Source organism: Panulirus ornatus, chromosome 1 (genome assembly GCF_036320965.1).
Source record: "Panulirus ornatus isolate Po-2019 chromosome 1, ASM3632096v1, whole genome shotgun sequence".
Classification (NCBI taxonomy): Eukaryota; Metazoa; Arthropoda; class Malacostraca; order Decapoda; family Palinuridae; genus Panulirus; species Panulirus ornatus.
Genome location: NC_092224.1, coordinates 11,716,578 through 11,738,679, shown reverse-complemented (window position 1 = coordinate 11,738,679; position 22,102 = coordinate 11,716,578).

The following is a 22,102-nucleotide window of genomic DNA, read 5'->3' as shown; positions in this document are numbered from 1 at the left end:
ACACGTTTGTGACCTTCACATTAGTGGTGATAAATGACTGTGATATTGGTGACTGATGAAAAATGAATGATGACACTTATGAATATGATAATGAGAATAAAATTGAAACATGAACGTGACGATAAATTGCCATCTAGTTATGAGTGAGAGGATTGGTGGTGCGGGTGGTAACGAATGGTTAAGCGACAGTGGAAATGTCAACATAAGGGTTGTATAGTCTTCTGCTGCCACTCCTGCCTGGGCAAGACATGCTGGTCGATACCTCCAGTCATGTGAGTATTGATTTTCAACTCATCTGCAGCTACAACTGCAAGGTTGTACCTTTGGTCGAAAATTTTCGACGGATGTTAATTATATTGAATCATTGTTCTTAGAAGAATTCATATAGATTGTAGTTAACGTCGTAAAACGAGTCATTAAAGTCAATTGTCTACTTGAGTCACATGTCACAGTACAAAATTTATGAAAATTTCGACAGCGTATGAACTGAGGATTCAAAGCAAAATAAATCGAGTGACACGTTTATCTGAAAACGTCAGTTTGATTCACTGCCGTACCCGAAACTCGTGCGTGCGCTCGAGGAGGGATGGAGGGAGGAGGGATGACGTGGTAAGAAAACACTCTTCATCAAAGCTCGGGTGGACGGGGCGGAGACACGTTTATTTCTCTAATTTTTTTTTTCGCACAATTTCTGCGCAGGATATTGGTTAATTTAGTGCAAGATACTGATTGCATTTTTATTTATTTACTTTATTTTTTTTTTTTTTGCTCTGTACTTTCAAGGCCGCACTACAAATTACGGAGTGAGCATTTCGCGCTAGCTGATCCGCCTCACCTACTGGCCACCCGAGATGCCACCATCTTAAGTCCAATCAAGATAATTTTTTCTTACATCAGTATAAGGAGCTGTGTCGTTACAGACTACTTCATTTTCTTGTTTTTGCGTTTATAGCTTATAGCCATGGAGGTAGAAGGTGTGCATATTAATTTTAGAATGGTTATTTACATAAAACAAATACGAGTGGCTGATAGCCATGGAGGCAGACGAAGGTGTGAATATTGATTTTAAAATGGTTTTTTACATAAAACAAATACGAGTGAGGAACTCGTTGTACCTATATTGCCATTCATTCATTAACTGTTGTGCAGTGGCTTCATATAATCTTAATTAGACAATAAATAAAGAATATTCAAGGTTTCATAGGAGTGCAATGCATTGGTTAATAGGTCGTTTTCAAATGATTACTTGTCACGCTCTCCTCCCATTACAATTTATTTCCGTAGGTATCAGAAACTTTCATTCGTGCGAAGGTACTCACTGAAAGTCGGAGGCAAAAGTGAACGTTTCTACAACCATCCTTTTTTTTTGTTTCTGATGATATTGATTGACATTATATATATATGTTTTTGTATGCCCTTATATCAATGCAAGGTTAGAAATTATCCTAATTGAGATTATCTTAATGACAGCATGCCTCTATATTTGGTAATACACATTAAGATTTCATGTCTAGATCTTTACCCACCTATATTGAAAATATGAAAAACATTATATGAAAGACATTAAGTTTGTTACTTGTTAACACAATTTCGAGAACATTTCCTGTACACGATTTGTAAGGCTAAAGGAACATGGGGATGATCAAGTTCATTGTACTGACGAGTTAGATATCAGTAAAGACTGGTATTACCTTAGGCTTTCTTCGCAAAGGTCTTGCTTGTGGTGAGATCTTGTGTAGTTTTGGAATCATCTTGAATGCTTGGCGTTTATATTTTGTGTACAAAAGTCTTTGTTGGTTTAAATGGCCCTGGTAGTCGATAGGCCTTAAGCCGGCGATGGCCAATCAACCAACCAACCAACAAGGCTTTCGTATCAGGTAACTGTTTATCTCCTTTACAACATTTGACATGGTGTATGCTGTAAGGTGCACCTGAAAATAGGAGTAAATCATGTTGAGTATCTGCATGACAATTAAACATCTGTGTTGGATATCTTATGTCATGTTCGCTGGTGACCGTCAGTTGGAAGGCTTAGTTCTCTACGCCTGTTCCTCATGAACAGTTCTCTGTTGTTCTATCTCTTGGGTGGTAGTTATTTGCCGTTTCGTTTACCTTTGTAATGTTCAGTCAGTACTTCTCTATAAAATTCGCTTATACAAAATTTCTTCAGGGAAAGATAAGTTTTGTTTTTATATAAACTGTAATTGTGAATAGTTGACACTTTGATTTTTCATGAATCCATGTTTCACCTACAAAGCCAATATTCGTGAACGAATACAGTAACCACTCACCATCATGTTCACTATAGAGGGGGGGAGACAACCACACGCATCTTTACTACACCCTCGATAAACCTAAGTTCATTCACCCTCGACAAACGCATCTTTGCTTCTACCTCGACAAACTTATCTTCACTTTACCCTTGACGAACGCATCTTCAATGTACTCTCGGCAAACGCATCTGTATCACACCCTCAGCGCCACTAGCTTTTATCAAGAACGATGTTTACCACCTCCTAATCTTTACCACACACACTCGCAGGTTAGATCAAAGGCAGTTTTCACAGTCCCATCATCAGCATGCCTTTTTCATTACATCCTCGACTCTACTGGCCTTCGACCTTTTCTTCGGGGTTAGGTCAGTCAGTGTAAAGGGAAGGCTGGCCTTGCTGACAATAATACCATTCAGCGGCAAGCCTGTCGTGTCACGAGGTATATTTTTCGGGTTTTCATCCGTCGCTACCACGCGTTTTCTGTCGGAAGTGGTGGAATTATGTAACGTGAAAACTAGTTCATTTTGTGACAGGCATTCATTTATTTTGATAATAGCAATTCAATTCAAACAAATGATAAAGAATGCAACCAATTGACGACACCTTTATCAAGCCAAAGGAGATTCACAGCATCTTAAAAAGTGCATGCGTAAGGCAACCCATGTTTCTTTGTAAACGCAAATGAACGCATTTTATCCGTCAATAAGTAAAGAATATCAAAAGCATTGATGAATTAAATGCAATCCTCAGGGAATGAAGGAATCGGGTAGTTGGTGATATAGGCTTTAGGCCTTTCGCCTGCCTTAATAAGGCCATCAACGTCAATTATAACCAAAAGAAAAATTTTGAATACCTTCAGGGATTAAGGTTCTCTTAAGACATTACATGTTATGACTGCATGCACATACGAACCTTGAGAAGACACTACCATATAAGACTCGTATATGTGTTATTACAAGAACACGAAACATTAGTGGAACATGAAGACAATTTTCATACCGACGCCACTGGACAGTGGGACACTAAAGTAGATGATTACCGTATGATTACCGTGTAATTCCACCTTTTGACTCGGTGAACATACCAGGTATTACTGTGATATGTACACAGTCTTGGAAGCCCCACGTTGCGGGAATTGCCAAGTTTGCCTCTAAGGAGCTAGGAGTCCTATTCAGACGTCGAAATATCTTTTCTTCCCAGGAGTTGCTCCTTTTATGGAAAGGATTGGTCCTTCCGCCCTTGTGTGGAGTACTATTTTCACATGTGGGGTGGTTCTAGTTGTGCATCCTTACTTGACGGAGATGAGTCGGACGCGGTCCGACTTATCAACTCTCCCAAGCTGACTTTAAAACTTGATACTTGCCCTACCCCGCCTTTTTTCTTCTTGTTTTTCACGTTAGGGGGCTACAGTCCACATCAAGGCCTGACTTTGTCTGAAATATAGAGAGGATTATGAAAAGGAAGAGATAGGGGAGAGTACTATTTAGGTTTTTGTTCCCGAGAGCTGGCTGCTTGTGTGCCCCCACCATTAGCTTGACCGACCACACAATGGTCGGCAAGCTACCGCGTCAGATGATTGCTGTGGCCGTTAGCAACTCAAGGGTGGGCCGTTTGGATAACTGTTTCTTTCCCTAAACCTCAAACCTCTGGAACTCTCTACCATGTCTTTCCCAGTAATTCTGACCTGTTACATTTCAAAAGACAGATTTTTATCTCCCTTCAATTTCTTTTAATACTTAGTCTTTTCTCTTTACCTTTAACCTCGTTATATTATAGTTAAGGCTAGGCCTTAATGTGGACTTTATTCTGTGACTGGAGCCTCCAGCGTAAGACAAAAAATCAAAAGTCCGGAAGTTCTACTGTACAGTGTAAACAGCTGTTGCTCGAAGTGACTTGCCATAGCATCGATATCCTGTGTATTGGGATATCAGTTAGAAATATTGTTAATGGAAGCTCGGCTTCAAGCGTCTCGATACGATCGGTAAATTCCGTGAAGTTTTCTGTTGGCAGCTTAGCCTTGAATCTGAAGATAAACGAACGGAAGGAAATAACTCGAATATTATGCGAAGTATTCTAGAATTCGTTAGATGTTTCTTTTTAAGGGATGTTAGATGTGAAGGCAGAGCACTTCTGATTTGCTGAAACTGATTGGGGAAACACGACTGTCGCTTGATCTCCGACAGCCCATCTGCACGTTGTTAAGAAATACACGTAAATTGCTTTCGTACCTGGGCCTAGCAGAAAATTAGTTCAAGGGGACTTGTTAATGTTATCAAATTATCTGTCGTTAAGAGAGCGTCTACCCCGCTGCAAAGACCATAACCAGGCGAACACCGTTAACTTCAAGGGCTTACCAGACTTTTAGAAACTATATCTGTTTATACTGTTGAAACTCTGACATTAATGGAATTTAAGCTCGAAGTTATTTACCAGAAATTACTAAGTTATTCGCTGAATCTCGGCCAAGGATAAAGATTCAGGAAAATCTGCTTTTAACCACTTTTTCGACGGCCGGTTACACACACACACGCACACACACACACACACACACACATACATACATACATACATACATACATACATAATTGTATTCATGAATCAAGAAACATTCAGAAGCTGTTAATGTCCTGTATAACACTAAAGACCGCAATAAAAGAAGCAAAAAGAGCTAATAGAGAAGGTTCAAGGGAGAGCGGCAAATACGATGCTAGAATCAAGAAGGCAAAGTTACAGGGAAAGACTAGAGGCCTTGAATTTGGTCAACGTGGAAGGGAGAAGAGTGAGGGATGACGTGATCATAATCTTTTACTTCTTTAAACCAGATCGATGACGTAAACAGTGAACCTTTCTTTTGGAGACATGTAGTGATAGGACGACACCCAGCGGACGATCCCTGGATAGCCCCCCTTCTCGCTGAGGCACGCGGCATTATTGTGCGTCAGGCGATCAAACTGTCATTCGCTCCACCTACGGACGCTAATACATTCATAATGTTGATTTCGTTATCATGATGCGCATTTTACAGTCAATGCATCAATTTCTTAAGTCCTTTAGATGTGAAAATATTTCATATTTGGTTACGTAACACGTCAGAAGGTGCCAATTACGACCTAAACATAATTTTACTTTAGTGAAAATGAAGTTATTGGGTTATTGATGGCGCCAAAAGAGTTTTTTTTCGACATCACTGATAATGAAAGGTTTTTGACGAATGTTTTCACAGAGTGGAGGTGATCTTGAGAGTTGTTTATTATCAGTTTGGAAGAAGTTGGTCTCTTTGCTTGTAATTAATGAAAGCGGCAGCTCTGAAACCTAGTTACAAAGACAGTTCTTAAGTTTGTACGAAGTTAGAGTGACAAATGAACTACGCATTGTGAATACCGGAATTTCTTCACTGATATGTGGTTTCGGAGGATTTTGATCATGCCAGTGGTCTGAAATCATTTACTTATGATTTCCTTTTGTATCGCAGAACAAACTTGAGAGCAAGGAAAACTAGACCGTTAAGATATTCTTACTATCTTATGGGAAACCCTACAAAATTCTCTGCTTCTTGCCCTGAATTACGACCAGTAGGGTTTCTATCATGCCCAACAGTTCAGTCCAAAGTAATTAGTGATTAGTAATATCTAAGTAAAGTAATCCAAGATTGTTTTCGTTTTTTGTCTGCATTTGTATAGATTCATTTAATGCATTTCCAGAAATGTAAAAAAAAAGAGAAAAATCCAGACTAGATCAAGATTTGCCCTTTGGAGTAAGGGTGTTTTTTTTTTTTTTGTTATTTTTCCGGGTCTTTTCGAAATGAATGAGATCGCTCCGTTCCTTCATTCCTTCATATCTTAAAACCAAAACTAAGCCTGGTCAAGCTGTTGACTTCGTTCATATATGTTTATGTTTTTGTTCGAGTTTGTTTAAGGTAAGTTCGAATTCCTATTCCTGGAAAATAAGCGAAAGTTAAGTCCTATCTACACATGGTAGTACAGTTTACGTCAGGTTGGGTGAGACGCGGCACATGGCAGAAAACTTTCTTAATTGTGTTGGAAACATTATTACTTTGGAACGACAGCAAGTCAAAACATCGTCTTGCTTCATTTCATCAGAAATGTTCGAGTACTTCGTTAGCTTTTGTGAAGCACTTATGTCATATTTTTACCATTTCATGACATCAGAACCAATCGTTATTACATACATGGTCAGAGAGGTGTGACTTATCAGTATGATTTCATTCGATTCCTGAAAGTATAGATGATATTTCCTTGATGTCACCTCAGTTATCAGTGTCTTTACTGATACCTTCCTGAGACTGGGTGTGTGTGTGCGCTGATGCAGGGTGTCATGCATTCCCGGTGACTTTCTTGTTGTAAAGCGAGTCGTCATGCCGTCCGGTATACTGCATTTGTTCTAGAGTTATAGGTTGTTACACATTTGTTTAATGTTCGTGGTAGAATTCATAGTTTTGTTACTTTAGGTGTTCAAACAAAAGTTGTTCCAGTCCGACTTGCGTACGTAATCTTGTATAGCTTGTTGCACAGTTTTGTGTACATGTTGCACAGTCGTGTTGCCTTGTGTGGGCAGCCGCTGATGTGCTACCACTGCTTAAACTTACTTCTGTTGACTCACGCACGATCCAGTTTTCTCACCGGTCTGCTGTGCTGATGGTGTGACTTGTCGCACCGTCTGGTTTCCTTCATATGAAACAGTCTCATTTGAGTCATATCTACGGAAAGTAGACCAATCACACTGCCTACACTCTTGCATCTAGAACAGATAAATGTATAAGTGAATAAACAGATGGATATTTTCTTCGTATAAAAAAAAGTATTGCGCATCATTTTTATCAACTATTATTCGATTCATAACTCTTAATGGTTGACTTATAAGTTGTTCAAGATCTCTCCTCTTCTTCAAGTCCAATTGTAGTTACCTGCTGGGGTTCCTTAACTTGAAGTTTCCTTACTATGATACAGTTTTCAAAACATGTATGTGCTATTTGCTGCTGCGAATCGTAATTTCATCACTTATTCATTCATCCACCAGTGTAAAACGATGGAGGTGTTTCATTATACATCATCTGTGTGGCCATCCTGTAGATAAGGGGCAATGGTTTGAGTGCGTTATTCGTGGCAGCTAAAGTGTGGGTGCGAGCGAACGAAGTCATTTCTCCGTCAGCTCTTACCTCTACCTCGCGGGAAATGTCGAACATGTGAAAGAAAAATATTCTTCCAACACGTCTTTTGCTCGGCTTCGTGTCGTGGCTTCTCGTTGCTCTATCTTTGCATCTTTCCAGGAACAGTTGCTGCTGGTAGTCGACTCCGTCAAGCTGGTGTAATGACCTGAAAATTATGATCGTCATCCTTCGCTCTTCTCTCGTCCACGGTGGGCAAGTGTTGATTGCCATGATCGCTTAGTGACTGTGAGGTTGTACAGCTTCCTCAAAAGGTCAGTGAAGATTTCGTTGCGAAGCATTAACTAGTGGGGGGTGATGGAGTGTATTTCAGTTTCTACTGAAATACGTGCATTTGCATTTGTGGTTACGCATCCGGCTGTTGGGAATGAATTTATATACATATACCGTAAAGGTGAGACAGGTGTTTTCGTTGACGTTGAGCGCTGACTGCGTCCTTCAGTTAGAGAGAGAGAGAGAGAGAGAGAGAGAGAGAGAGAGAGAGAGAGAGAGAGAGAGAGGGAGAGAGAGAGAGATTCCGACAAAAAAGGCAGAGCTAACGCTAAGCTCTCACCGCCACTCACCGTAGGAAGCTTGGAGTTACGAAGAACGAGTTGTAAGAGTTACGTGTTGTCAAGTGTTATATGTTCGATGGAGAGATTGTATATTCGGAAACTGAAAACCTGCAACCCACGTGTGGGCAGGGTAGAAAGTGTAGACAGCTACCTGGGGCAGATGAGTAAAATTTGAAATCCGTTAAAGTACTGGTTCACTGCCTAGCCATTGCTAACCCGTCCGATACTCAGGCGGGTAGTACCAGTAATATACCTGAGATAAAGAAAGAGAGAGAGAGAGAGAGAGAGAGAGAGAGAGAGAGAGAGAGAGAGAGAGAGAGAGAGAGAGTACCTACTTATGATTACGTGCTGCGAGATTGTGCTAAAAGGTAGTGCTAGAGCGTAGCGCACACAGCAAGAAAATCTAGAGTTACAAAGAACAAGTCGTCTGAGTTCCATGTTTTGAGGAGTGATAGAGAAAAGATATTCAAAGAGAATCATCATCGACATATTACACCAGAAGGTTTCCTTTAATGGCACCATGAACACTCCGGAGGATTTCGTTGTTTGTAACGTGTGCTGTGAACCTGTGTGACCTATTACCTCCTCCAGTCATGATGACACGACACACCATAAACGAATTGTGCCTTGAACCAGTTCTTATTTATATCGATATTTGCTGGACGGATTTCGATATGACGGACCGTCTAGCAATCCATAGCTGTGAAACCTAACAAGCAAGCATCACTTCATGCACGAGTACGGCCTTAAAGTACTGATTCAGATAGAATGGAAAGCAGATATGTTATCGCTTATATAATTTCTGTGATGAACTGATAAGCTTAGTCATACGTACTTCTGTATCTGGTTAATTATATTTTCCCGATGACCGAGTTCTGTCAGAGCGATTACAAAGAAGAGAATGAACTTCATTAGGGTCATTACTAGAGGCAATACATTTAGATGTACTTCATTATGTGAAAATGGACTTCATTAGGGTCATTTGTGAAGGCAATATATGTAGATGTAATTCATTTTGTAGAATGATTCAGACGCATTAAACAAGGGGGCTTGTTGAGGCAGAGTAAGGTCTGTATAGATGGGGCTTCCAATATGTGCGGTAACTCATCATTTATAGAATTACATTTTCAAGCAGAATTCGTCGGTTGTTGAGTTGCTTTTACTGGAGGATTAGAGAAACCTTATAGCTTATCCCAGCCATAACGTACTATGAAAGAAAAGATAAAAGGAAAGAGTCGAAACTCATGTTCTCACTTCATGTTTGTCGGATATCTATATACCTCTCCTGGTGCTTTATGTGCTCTGAGGGTTGTGATTTTTTGTCTCGACTCGCACTTCATGAACGCATAATTGTTATGATTTGTCTACTCGAGCTATTAGTTGCTGACTTCATACACATTATGATGGTTGTAAACAAAAAAGGCACCTCTGGTTTTACCTTTTTGTCTTTATTGTGGTTTTTGATATGTTATGATGTATATGGTGGTCTCAGAGATATGAAGATGTCTTGCATATCGTCTCAGAGATATGAAGATGTCTTGCATATCGTCTCAGAGATATGAAGATGTCTTGCATATCGTCTCAGAGATATGAAGATGTCTTGCATATCGTCTCAGAGATATGAAGATGTCTTGCATATCGTCTCAGAGATATGAAGATGTCTTGCATATCGTCTCAGAGATATGAAGATGTCTTGCATATCGTCTCAGAGATGTAAAGATGTCTGTCATAACTGTCCTCTCTTGAAGTGGCCAGTTATACTTATGATCCCTCTGACATAACGTGTTAAAGAGTCGTATTTACTTATTTGTCAGAAATAAGGATGCGAGTTCACTTATTTCATGAGGATTCAAAACAGGTTGCAGGTTTTAGTCGATGAAGAAATTAGTATGGTAAAGTGAGGTCGATATATCTTTAGAATGTAATGGAAAGTAAAACACTAACGTATGTTCAGTTGTTCTGAAGGAATGTTTGACTTGGGCTTCAGTTAATTCCATTGACACAGTGCTACGATCCTTCAGCATGACGATACGATTGTCTGGTCTTTAACCTGACCCTTGAAGGTCGTGTCAAAAGGCCAGTCATCGTATCCAAGGGTCTTATTATTACCCTTGGGATAAAGGGGTCAAGTGAAATCTGTGCCTGTTTACTTAGACTGGCCGATTATAATGTAGGTGGCGAATGAACGCAGACTTATATATAGAAAACTCCTCTGCTTAAGAGTAAAAGAAACACTACAGATCCTAGATATGACGTGCAAATTGCTAGTAATTTTTTTTATCATTTCCATATAAGACTTGTAAGCAATTTGTCATTTTAAGAAATTCAAGAGCAAACAGCGTTTGTGTTTCGTGTAACCTCTGACGTATGCAGAGCTGGTTACAATAGACAGGCGAACGCTGGAAGCCAAAATAAATGTTTCCCTTCGCCTGATTATGTTGTGACCAGAAAAAAAGAAAGAAAGAGACTGATCAGGGCATCCAAACTCGTCAATGGTTTGATGAATGGGGAATATACGAGTTGATGGGCTTGTACTAGCGCTGTACCTCAGATTTTGAAATGAAGATCGAGTTGCCCATTGGTGGCATGTTACCGTTGCATGGCAAAATTTACTGGTCTCTATCAGTACACTTTTTTATTTATTTTTTGTCAGTCGCTTTCACACGCTTGATTTTCTTAGATTTTTTTTTCACACTATTCGCCATTTCCCACGTTAGTGAGGTAGCGTTAAGAACAGAAGATTGAGCCTTTGAAAGGAATCCTCACTTGTCCCCCTTCTCTGTTCCATCTTTCGGAAAATTAGAAATGAGAGGGGAGGATTTCCACCCCCCTGCTCCCTACCCTTTTAGCCGCCCTCTACGACACGCAGGGAATACTTGGGAAGTGTTCTTTCTCCCCTATCCCCAGGGATATTCATAAAGATCATTGACAGCAAATCAATATAAACCCATGTTAAAAGTTAAATTCAAATAATCATTTGGAGAGATTGACATTCAAATGTCAGAAGAGGAATTTAGGATAAACTTACATCGAAATCGTTTCTGATGATGCTTCTCTCCGACTGTTTTCAAGGGGAAAATAATGAAAGAAGAAGCTCGTGCAATGAGAGAAAAATTGTATTAAATCAGGGTTCGGGAGGGGTAGTTTGGTCGGGAGGCGTGGCAGTTGGTAAGACTCCCACTGAGACGCATCAGGACGCAGGCAACGCTTCGCATCCGGAACCACGCGGGATCACTGTTACCAACCCCTCGGCAATAAATGTTCCTAATCATGAAAATATCTTGGTGGTTTATGGAGGTCATCTTGATAAAGTTTCAAACACGAACAGATTACAAAAACTTTGGTCAGCGTCCAAAGATTCCCGAGAAGATAAGTGAGTTCGATAGCTGTGAACGAGGGAGAATTATCATTATCATTTTTAGTAGTGGTAATAGTAGTAGTAACAGTAGTAGTATTATCACTACTACTACTACTACTACTATCATTATCATTATCAGTATGATTATAATTATTATTGTTATTATATAGTAATTATTCAGAGTGAGCCATTGAGATTTCACCGTGAATGATCGCTAATCAAGATAATTAAACCCTGTTGGCTTACATTATAATTCAGTGACCTTTTCTTCATAGGATGTACCGAAATGACCAACGAGCAATGTTAACAAATAGTCCTAATTCATTAGATCTGTTTGTAGTCAACCCTTCTCCATGTTTTATATTAACCTGCTGTCTAGCTCACTGATTCACTAGGGACATTATACAACAATATACTTGATATACTGATGCAGGTGGTTGATTGCTGGATTTGACATTCTTTTTCCCGTAGAATTTATTGAGGTGGGTGACGCCAGTTAGAGAGATTAAGTGGTGACTCACCATGAACCAGTATACCGTGTTATTCCTTTCTCCCCTCTAGATGTCGCCTGTGGCTAGAAGCATCTTGATTATTTTCATATTGATGTTAGATGTCAAGGTATCTGTTTTAACTTCCCTGCGTGATCATTTGATATGTAAAGTTGTTTTTATTAATATACTTCATATTTATTTATGTGTTGGTCAGTGGTATTTATTCTACTTAACCAACTAGGCCATCTTTGATTTGTTTTAATGTGTTTACTCACTGTCTTTGATCTTATTTGTAGGATGTTCCATATCTTACGTTCATTACTCGTGTAATAACGAGTACACATTTATATTCTGAGAAGGATATTTTCTTGAAGATGGCTGATGTGTTTGTTATTTTATACACAATTTTGATTGAAATCTTTCGTTTTCATCAAAGATGCTGGTTTTTCGTTCAGTTTTTCTGGATTTGCTTTTGATTGGGCGTATGAGAATGGCTATCGACTCTGAGTGGTTACCGAACCAAAAATCTTACCACACACGTTAAACATATGTGAGTGTTTTTCCTGTTTCAATGATGTGTGTGTGTGTGTGTGTGTGTGTGTGTGTGTGTGTGTGTGTGTGTGTGTGTGTGTGAGGGGTGGTGGAGAGGATTACACCCTCGTCATTTCTCATCATCATCGGAGGCGTTCCTGGTAAAGTTTGTCCTCAGTCTGTGGACCTCAGCAATCAGATACTTTGAGAAAGTTTGGGAAGTCAAAGGGTAAGTTTAAGCCCGTCCGTCCTTGAACTGTCCTTTAAGGGTCAGGTTAAAGGTCACGCCATCATGTCCAAGGGTCGTGGTGTCATGCTCAAAGCTCCCACTGTCGTGCTTAATATTGTACCGTCGTGCTTAAGGACTGTACTGTCGTGCTTAAGGATTGTACTGTCGTGCTCAAGGATTGTACTGTCGTGCTTAAGGATTGTACTGTCGTGCTCAAGGATTGTACCGTCGTGCTCAAGGATTGTACCGTCGTGCTCAAGGATTGTACCGTTGTGCTCAAGGGATGAGTCGTCGTGCTCAAGGATTGTACCGTTGTGCTCAAGGGATGAGTCGTCGTGCTCAAGGATTGTACCGTTGTGCTCAAGGATTGTGTCGTCGTGCTCAAGGATTGTACCGTCGTGCTCAAGGATTGTGTCGTCGTGCTCAAGGATTGTACCGTCGTGCTCAAGGATTGTACCGTTGTGCTCAAGGGTTGTGCTGTCGTGCTCAAGGATTTTATCGTCGTGCTTAACAAAAGGCCACCAAAAGGCTAGTCATATGACACTTCTGAGTGTTACGACCGGTTATCATGAGTCACTTCTCATCAACAACTTATCCTCACGTGAACACAAACGTATGTTGGATGAGTATTGCACCCGTGCTGCACGCCGTGACTTATCGTAGAGTGGCTTAACGCTCCACACATTGACTCGAAGTGACTCATGAATCGTCGAGACTTAACCATACACTGTTTTTCTGTCTGCATTGTACCGGCCACGAACATCACATGCATTGTAGGTTCGTTACATTAAGTTGTGTTTTGTGTATATCGTCTCTTAGTTTAAGAAGCTTTTATCTTGACATGTCTTTGAATAATGAATAATGTAACGATGCATGTAAATGAGGAACCATCCTTACACTCTCCTGGGCTAACAGAAATTTATTTAAATGCTTTCTTGCGCTTGAAGGCTCTAATATATGAAGTTCTTGAAGGCCAAAAAATCTTTAAAAAGGCAAAGCAGATTTTATATATATATATATATATATATATATATATATATATATATATATATATATATATGTATATATATATATATTTCTTTCTTTTTCTTTCATACTATTCGCCATTTCCCGCGTTAGCGAGGTAGCGTTAAGAACAGAGGACTGGGCCTTTGAGGGTATATCCTCACCTGGCCCCCTTCTCTATTCCCTCTTTTTGAAAAAAATAAAACGAGAGGGGAGGATTTCCAGCCACTCGCTCCCTCCCCTTTTAGTCGCCTTCTACGATACGCAGGGAGTACGTGGGAGGTATTCTTTCTCCCCTGTCCCTAGGGATACTATATATATATATATATATATATATATATATATATATATATATATTACATTTATACTGTGTCGCTGTCTCCCGCGTTAGCGATGTAGCGCTAGGAAACAGACGAAAGATTGGCCCGACCCACCCACATACACATGTATATACATAAACGCCCACACACGCAAATATACACACCTAAACATTTCATCGTATACATGCATATACATATATACACATGTACATATTCGTACTTGCCTTCATCCATACTCTTCGCCACTCCGCCACACATGAATTGGCACCCCCGTCCCCCCAAGCGCACACGAGGTAGCGATAGGAAAAGACAACAAAGGCCACATTCGTTCACGCTGTCTCTAGCTGTCATGTGTAATGCACCGAAACCACAGCTCCCTTTCCACATCCAGGCCCCACAAAACTTGACATGGTTTACCCTAGCCGCTTCACATGCCCTGGTTCAGTCCATTGACAATATACCGCATCATTCCAATTCACTCTGTTCCTTTCACGCCTTTCACCCTCCTGTATAAACAGGCCCCGATCGCTCAAAATCTTTTTCACTCCATCCTTCCACCTCCAATTTGGTCCCCCACTTCTCCTCGTTCCCTACCAACTCTGACACATATATCCTTTTTGTCAATCTTTCCTCACTCATTCTCTACATGTGACGAGACCATTTCGATACACCCTCTTCTGCTTTCTCAACCACACTCTTTTTATTACCATACATCTCTCTTACCCTATTATTACTTACTCGATCAAGCCACCTCACACCAGATATTGTTATCAAACATTTCATTTCCATCACATCCACCCTCTTCCGTACAACCCTAGGACTATCTGTAGCCCATGCCTCGCAACCATATAACATTGTTGGAACCACTATTCCTTCAAACATACCCATTTTTGCTCTCCTAGGTAACGTTCTCGCCTTCCACATATTCTTCAACGCTCCGCAACCTTCGCTCCCCTTCCCCACCCTGTGAATCACTTCCGCTTCCATGGTTCCATCCGCTGCCAAATCCACTCCCAGATATCTAAAACACTTCACTTCCTCCAGTTTTTCTCCATTCAAACTTACCTCCCAATTTACTTATCCCTCAACGCTACTGAGCATAATAACCTTGCTCTTATTCACATTTACTCTCACCTTTCTTCTTTCACACACTTTACCAAACTGAGTCACCAACTTCTGCAGTTTCTCACCCGAATCAGACACCAGTTCTGTATCTTCAGCGAACAACAACTGACTCACTTCCCAAGCCCTCTCATCCACAACAGACTGCATACTTGCCCCTCTCTCCAGAACTTTTGCATTCACCTCCCCAACAACCCCACCTATAAACAAATTAAACAACCATGGAGACATCACGCACCCATACCACAAATCGACATTCACTGGGAACCAATTACTTTCCTCTCTTCCTACTCGTCCACATGCCTTACATCCTTGATAAACACTTTTCACTGCTTCTAGCAACTTACCTCCCACACAATATACTCATATATATATATATATATATATATATATATATATATATATATATATATATATATATATATATATATATATATATATGTATTACGGTTATAATGCATATGAACGCGCATTGCCATATAACATACGAACCTTCAACAGCCAGGATCGAACACAGGACCCCTGTGTAGGAGGCGGGAGCACCACTGCTAGATCATTGCTCGGTGTCATGGTGTGGGCGGCCTGTATCCCCTTGCAGCCCCACAGTGAGCGGATGTTGGCCTGGAGCTGCTGTCCGGCTACACACACACACACACACACACACACACACACACGCATACTCATAGACACACTCACTTGATCGCTGTTTCCCGCTGACATTAATTCTCTAACCGTAGTATGTAATGTACCAAAACCACAGGCCCCACAAACCTTTCCATAGTTTCCTCCGGTCTCTTTACATGCCCTGGTTCTAGACCATTGATAGCGCCGCGACCTCTGTATACCAGATCGTTCCGATTCACTCTATCCCGTTCACGCATTTTTACTTTCCTGCATATTCGGCTCCACTCACTCAAAATCTTTTTCAGTCAAACAACTGGGAGTAGACGAACTTGGAAGTGTAATTATGTTTTTTGTTCCCTCACTACAAGTGTGGGTCAACGTTTTTTTTTTCTCACGACAGCTGATGGGATGAATGAACGGTTAACACTAAGATGTTGGCACGAATGAGAGTTTTCTGATAGATATTTGGTTAGATGTAGTGTGGAAGATGGTATATCCTACCGGAGGTAGGGTTGGAGGGATTGGTTGGAGCCAGTAAAGTTGTCCTGCATGTGACTGTAGTGATCATAATGGGGATGGTGTGGTTAAGAGAGTTTTATCAATTATATGGTATCTGAGCTATGAGACACACTCGAGATGATATAGTGGAGAGCTGAAGTATTTCACTCTAAAACCTTCTTATCGGAAAAGTTTAATTTTTCCTCATTACTGCTCAATATAAGACATAGCTAGGCTGTAAATGAGATGATGAGTTCCTTATATATATATATATATATATATATATATATATATATATATATATATATATATATATTTTTTTTTTTTTTTTTTATACTTTGTCGCTGTCTCCCGCGTTTGCGAGGTAGCGCGAGGAAACAGACGAAAGAAATGGCCCAACCCCCATACACACGTACATACACACGTCCACACACGCAAATATACATACCTACACAGCTTTCCATGGTTTACCCCAGACGCTTCACATGCCTTGATTCAATCCACTGACAGCACGTCAACCCCTGTATACCACATCGCTCCAATTCACTCTATTCCTTGCCCTCCTTTCACCCTCCTGCATGTTCAGGCCCCGATCACACAAAATCTTTTTCACTCCATCTTTCCACCTCCAATTTGGTCTCCCTCTTCTCCTCGTTCCCTCCACCTCCGACACATATATCCTCTTGGTCAATCTTTCCTCACTCATTCTCTCCATGTGCCCAAACCATTTCAAAACACCCTCTTCTGCTCTCTCAACCACGCTCTTTTTATTTCCACACATCTCTCTTACCCTTACGTTACTTACTCGATCAAACCACCTCACACCACACATTGTCCTCAAACATCTCATTTCCAGCACATCCATCCTCCTGCGCACAACTCTATCCATAGCCCACGCCTCGCAACCATACAACATTGTTGGAACCACTATTCCTTCAAACATACCCATTTTTGCTTTCCGAGATAATGTTCTCGACTTCCACACATTTTTCAAGGCTCCCAAAATTTTCGCCCCCTCCCCCACCCTATGATCCACTTCCGCTTCCATGGTTCCATCCGCTGACAGATCCACTCCCAGATATCTAAAACACTTCACTTCCTCCAGTTTTTCTCCATTCAAACTCACCTCCCAATTGACTTGACCCTCAACCCTACTGTACCTAATAACCTTGCTCTTATTCACATTTACTCTTAACTTTCTTCTTCCACACACTTTACCAAACTCAGTCACCAGCTTCTGCAGTTTCTCACATGAATCAGCCACCAGCGCTGTATCATCAGCGAACAACAACTGACTCACTTCCCAAGCTCTCTCATCCCCAACAGACTTCATACTTGCCCCTCTTTCCAGGACTCTTGCATTTACCTCCCTAACAACCCCATCCATAAACAAATTAAACAACCATGGAGACATCACACACCCCTGCCGCAAACCTACATTCACTGAGAACCAATCACTTTCCTCTCTTCCTACACGTACACATGCCTTACATCCTCGATAAAAACTTTTCACTGCTTCTAACAACTTGCCTCCCACACCATATATTCTTAATACCTTCCACAGAGCATCTCTATCAACTCTATCATATGCCTTCTCCAGATCCATAAATGCTACATACAAATCCATTTGCTTTTCTAAGTATTTCTCACATACATTCTTCAAAGCAAACACCTGATCCACACATCCTCTACCACTTCTGAAACCGCACTGCTCTTCCCCAATCTGATGCTCTGTACATGCCTTCACCCTCTCAATCAATACCCTCCCATATAGTTTACCAGGAATACTCAACAAACTTATACCTCTGTAATTTGAGCACTCACTCTTATCCCCTTTGCCTTTGTACAATGGCACTATGCACGCATTCCGCCAATCCTCAGGCACCTCACCATGAGTCATACATACATTAAATAACCTTACCAACCAGTCAACAATACAGTCACCCCCTTTTTTAATAAATTCCACTGCAATACCATCCAAACCTGCTGCCTTGCCGGCTTTCATCTTCCGCAAAGCTTTTACTACCTCTTCTCTGTTTACCAAATCATTTTCCCTAACCCTCTCACTTTGCACACCACCTCGACCAAAACACCCTATATCTGCCACTCTGTCATCAGACACATTCAACAAACCTTCAAAATACTCATTCCATCTCCTTCTCACATCACCACTACTTGTTATCACCTCCCCATTTACGCCCTTCACTGAAGTTCCCATTTGCTCCCTTGTCTTACGCACCCTATTTACCTCCTTCCAGAACATCTTTTTATTCTCCCTAAAATTTACTGATAGTCTCTCACCCCAACTCTCATTTGCCCTTTTTTTCACCTCTTGCACCTTTCTCTTGACCTCCTGTCTCTTTCTTTTATACTTCTCCCACTCAATTGCATTTTTTCCCTGCAAAAATCGTCCAAATGCCTCTCTCTTCTCTTTCACTAATACTCTTACTTCTTCATCCCACCACTCACTACCCTTTCTAAACAGCCCACCTCCCACTCTTCTCATGCCACAAGCATCTTTTGCGCAATCCATCACTGATTCCCTAAATACATCCCATTCCTCCCCCACTCCCCTTACTTCCATTGTTCTCACCTTATATATATATATATATATATATATATATATATATATATATATATAGAGAGAGAGAGAGAGAGAGAGAGAGAGAGAGAGAGAGAGTCAGTGTTGTTCACTCTTGAGATACATGGGCCTGAAACACATCAAAGTCTGTACTGTCATGCAATGGAAGCGTTGTGATTACAGGTAGTCTGAATAATCAAGTTTTCTTGGGCCTGAGGATTTTGTTTGGAAAATTAAATATCAAGATAATTCCGGTTTTCTTTTGTTGCTAGACACAGGTGGCTAGCTTGATGAAAGGTTTTGCAGCAGTTTACGATGTACATCCATGTTTTTTCTGCTTATAGAAGGAAGCAAAGTTACTGTGAACACTGGGAGATTGTCAGGGTATTTGTTCGGCGCCGCTTAAGAATGTGGGTAATTGGTCTATTGCTAAGTGATCAGCGGCTGAGGATTGTCACTTTGCAAGCAAGTCAGAAAGTTCTTAATGAAACTCTAAACCTGTTTCTAATATACAGCTTTTGGAGATCCGTATGCTATATCCAATTAATTTTTATGTTTTGGCTGGACTCGTATAAGATTGGCCTTGGCTACAGAGTGAGGCATAGTCTTACCATACGTTGTTGGTGTCCATATAGGTGGAGTACTCATAAGGACTGATCTCATAACAGGTCTCAGTGACGTAAAAATTAAACTCTATAGGTGTGTGACCAAGCTGATATGCCTTGTTTGATGGTGAGGAGTATATTACTTCACAACTCTGTAATAACTGTCTGCCTTGGTGTATGTCATTAATGTGTTCCAACTCAGTCTCACAGCTGTATTGATATAACTTGGAAGTATATTATAATTTCCACTGTGGGTATGGAATGTAGGATTATATCTTAAACATTTTTCTTTTGATTGGGCTGTTGTATCTTTTTTTCCAGTGATCATCAGATGCTCTTCAATAGAGTTTCCGAGCTGATGTAGGTCCTAAAGGAACGTTTTACTTGTCTGTGGTGTCTTTTTCTGTTTACTGGCCCTTTCAGTAATTCCATTTTTATTTGAGTTTCGCGGAGGCAAAGTCGTCTTTCATCTGTTCATTGTATTTCATCTATGGCGACAATAAGAGCAGCGGATGAGTTTCTGTATCATAAAAGCAAGTCAAAGTTTAGAGCGTCACACCCTTGGTTATTGATTACAAATCCATTTCTTCGTTTTCTCCTGACTATTAGTTACTTTTTCTCCAGAGTGTTAGTTCGCAGATAATCGTGATAGATACAGTTTTACATTATCCAACTGAACGACAAACATCAACAAAGACAGGATTTGTTATTCTCGCTTATCAACACGTTTGCTTCCGATGGAAATTTTATGTCTGTTCAATTCCAACCAGTTCCTCAGCCCTCAGGAAATCTTTATCATAGTATCTGTATGTTCATCCACACAGTCAGATAAGCATTGTGTTTATATTCAACATTACTTCTTAAGAAGGGGGATATATTGATGGTTCTTGTATAGGAATGTACCGACATTATCCTCTGATATCAAAGAAGTTAATCAAGGGTTCCTCTCTTATGGTTACTATCCACATCACTGCCTCGCGAACCTGTCCACATATTCACCATCTAACCAAGATGTTACATGTAGAATGATCTCATCTTGAGTATCTTCGGTAAAATTCCTCTTCTCATTACTATACTTGGCTTTGGATCTAGTTTTGTTCTTATGTTCTGCAGTTTTCTTTATGCTCTGGGGAAATATTTCAAGATCTACCACGGCATTAACCCTATATTCAGATACTTTAAGTATTGGCTCTTAATTCTCCTAGGAAGTAACATTATTCTCACCTTGTGGGTTACCGCTAGGTTCATACTGATGAGGAGTTAAGCATTTTGTTTTCCTTCTTTCTCTTTCATGATTCAGATTATTCATTTGTAACTCGGACGTCTTGGACATCTCGCGATACTGGACTATTCTTTACCTTCATCAGAGTTTTTCTACGGTTTTCGCGCATATCCATAGCATATACATAAGGTTAGCAGGCCGTAAACAAAGGCATGTGATTAATGGTCAAGCCTCAAAATGGTTTAGCTTAACAAGTGGTGTACCACAAGGATCAGTCTTGGGACCACTTCTCTCTTTTTTCATGTATGATACTGTTAATGGGTAGCATTGTATTATATCGAAATTCACTGACGATACTGAGTGGGTAAATAAATGTACAACAGAAATTGAGCGTCTGCCGTTTCAAATCGATATAGACAAAGTGATGGGCTAGGCTCAGAAGTGACAAATGAATTTCAATTTTGACAAGTGCAAAGTTTTACATATTGGTAAAAAGTGAGAAGGAAAGCCACAGTATGAATTCTGTTGAGCAGCAGCAGGTAAATGAGGGAAGACTTGGTTATCTAAAGCCAAATAAACAGTGTACAGAAGCAATTAAAACGGGAAAAAAGATCTTGAATTTTTTGTTCGGGCTAACGAATTTAAGTCCACGGAAATGATCCTTACCCTTTACAAGTCACTCGTGCGTCCCCACCATCTTGAATATTATGTTCAGTTTGGGCCCCCCTACTTGAGGAAAGACAGACACAGTGAAGAGAGTACAGAAATGAGCTACCAAGATGATTCCCGGACTGAGAAACACATCCTTTAAAAGCCGACCAAACGAATTAAATCTATTTAATTTAGAAAAGAGAAGCTCAAGGAGTGATTTGATACATTCAAAATTATCAAAGGCTTCGGTAATTTCGATCTAAAGACTTACATAGGGATAGATTCGTCTGATTTCACTCGTATTAATGGTTACAAACTCGTGGGCAAACGTTTTACCTCGTATGAGGCAAAACACTTCCTTAAACAGGATTGTTAACATATTGAATAATTTATCAATTCGAGTGGTTGAAAGCAGTACCATAGATATGCTTAAGAATAGATGATAAATATTTCGCTTCAAATCTACGACTGATCGTATTCGCGCCTCCTTAGCTACATTAAAAAAGTTTATGATAATTGTTTTTCATATGTACGTATTTCTACTCTTGCCACACTCATCTATGATTTTCATATCTCTTCTGCTATCACAAAGAATCTGAAGGGACTCAGTGTTCTCTTGCTGTTTGAATTTCTTTGCATTCTTTTGTATTCCTTTGTATGTAACTTACGTCATAAGTCTGCTACTGATACAGTAGCTGCATCTCTCTTAGTTTAGTGCTTTGTACTTACCAGATACCTGACATCACTTTTTTGTTTTATGACAGTACAAAGTTCCTATATGAGGTCATAAAGCTGATGTTTCTATAACTTTTGATTGCTGAGGTAAATGGTTGTGGAAATGTTAGTACTTTTT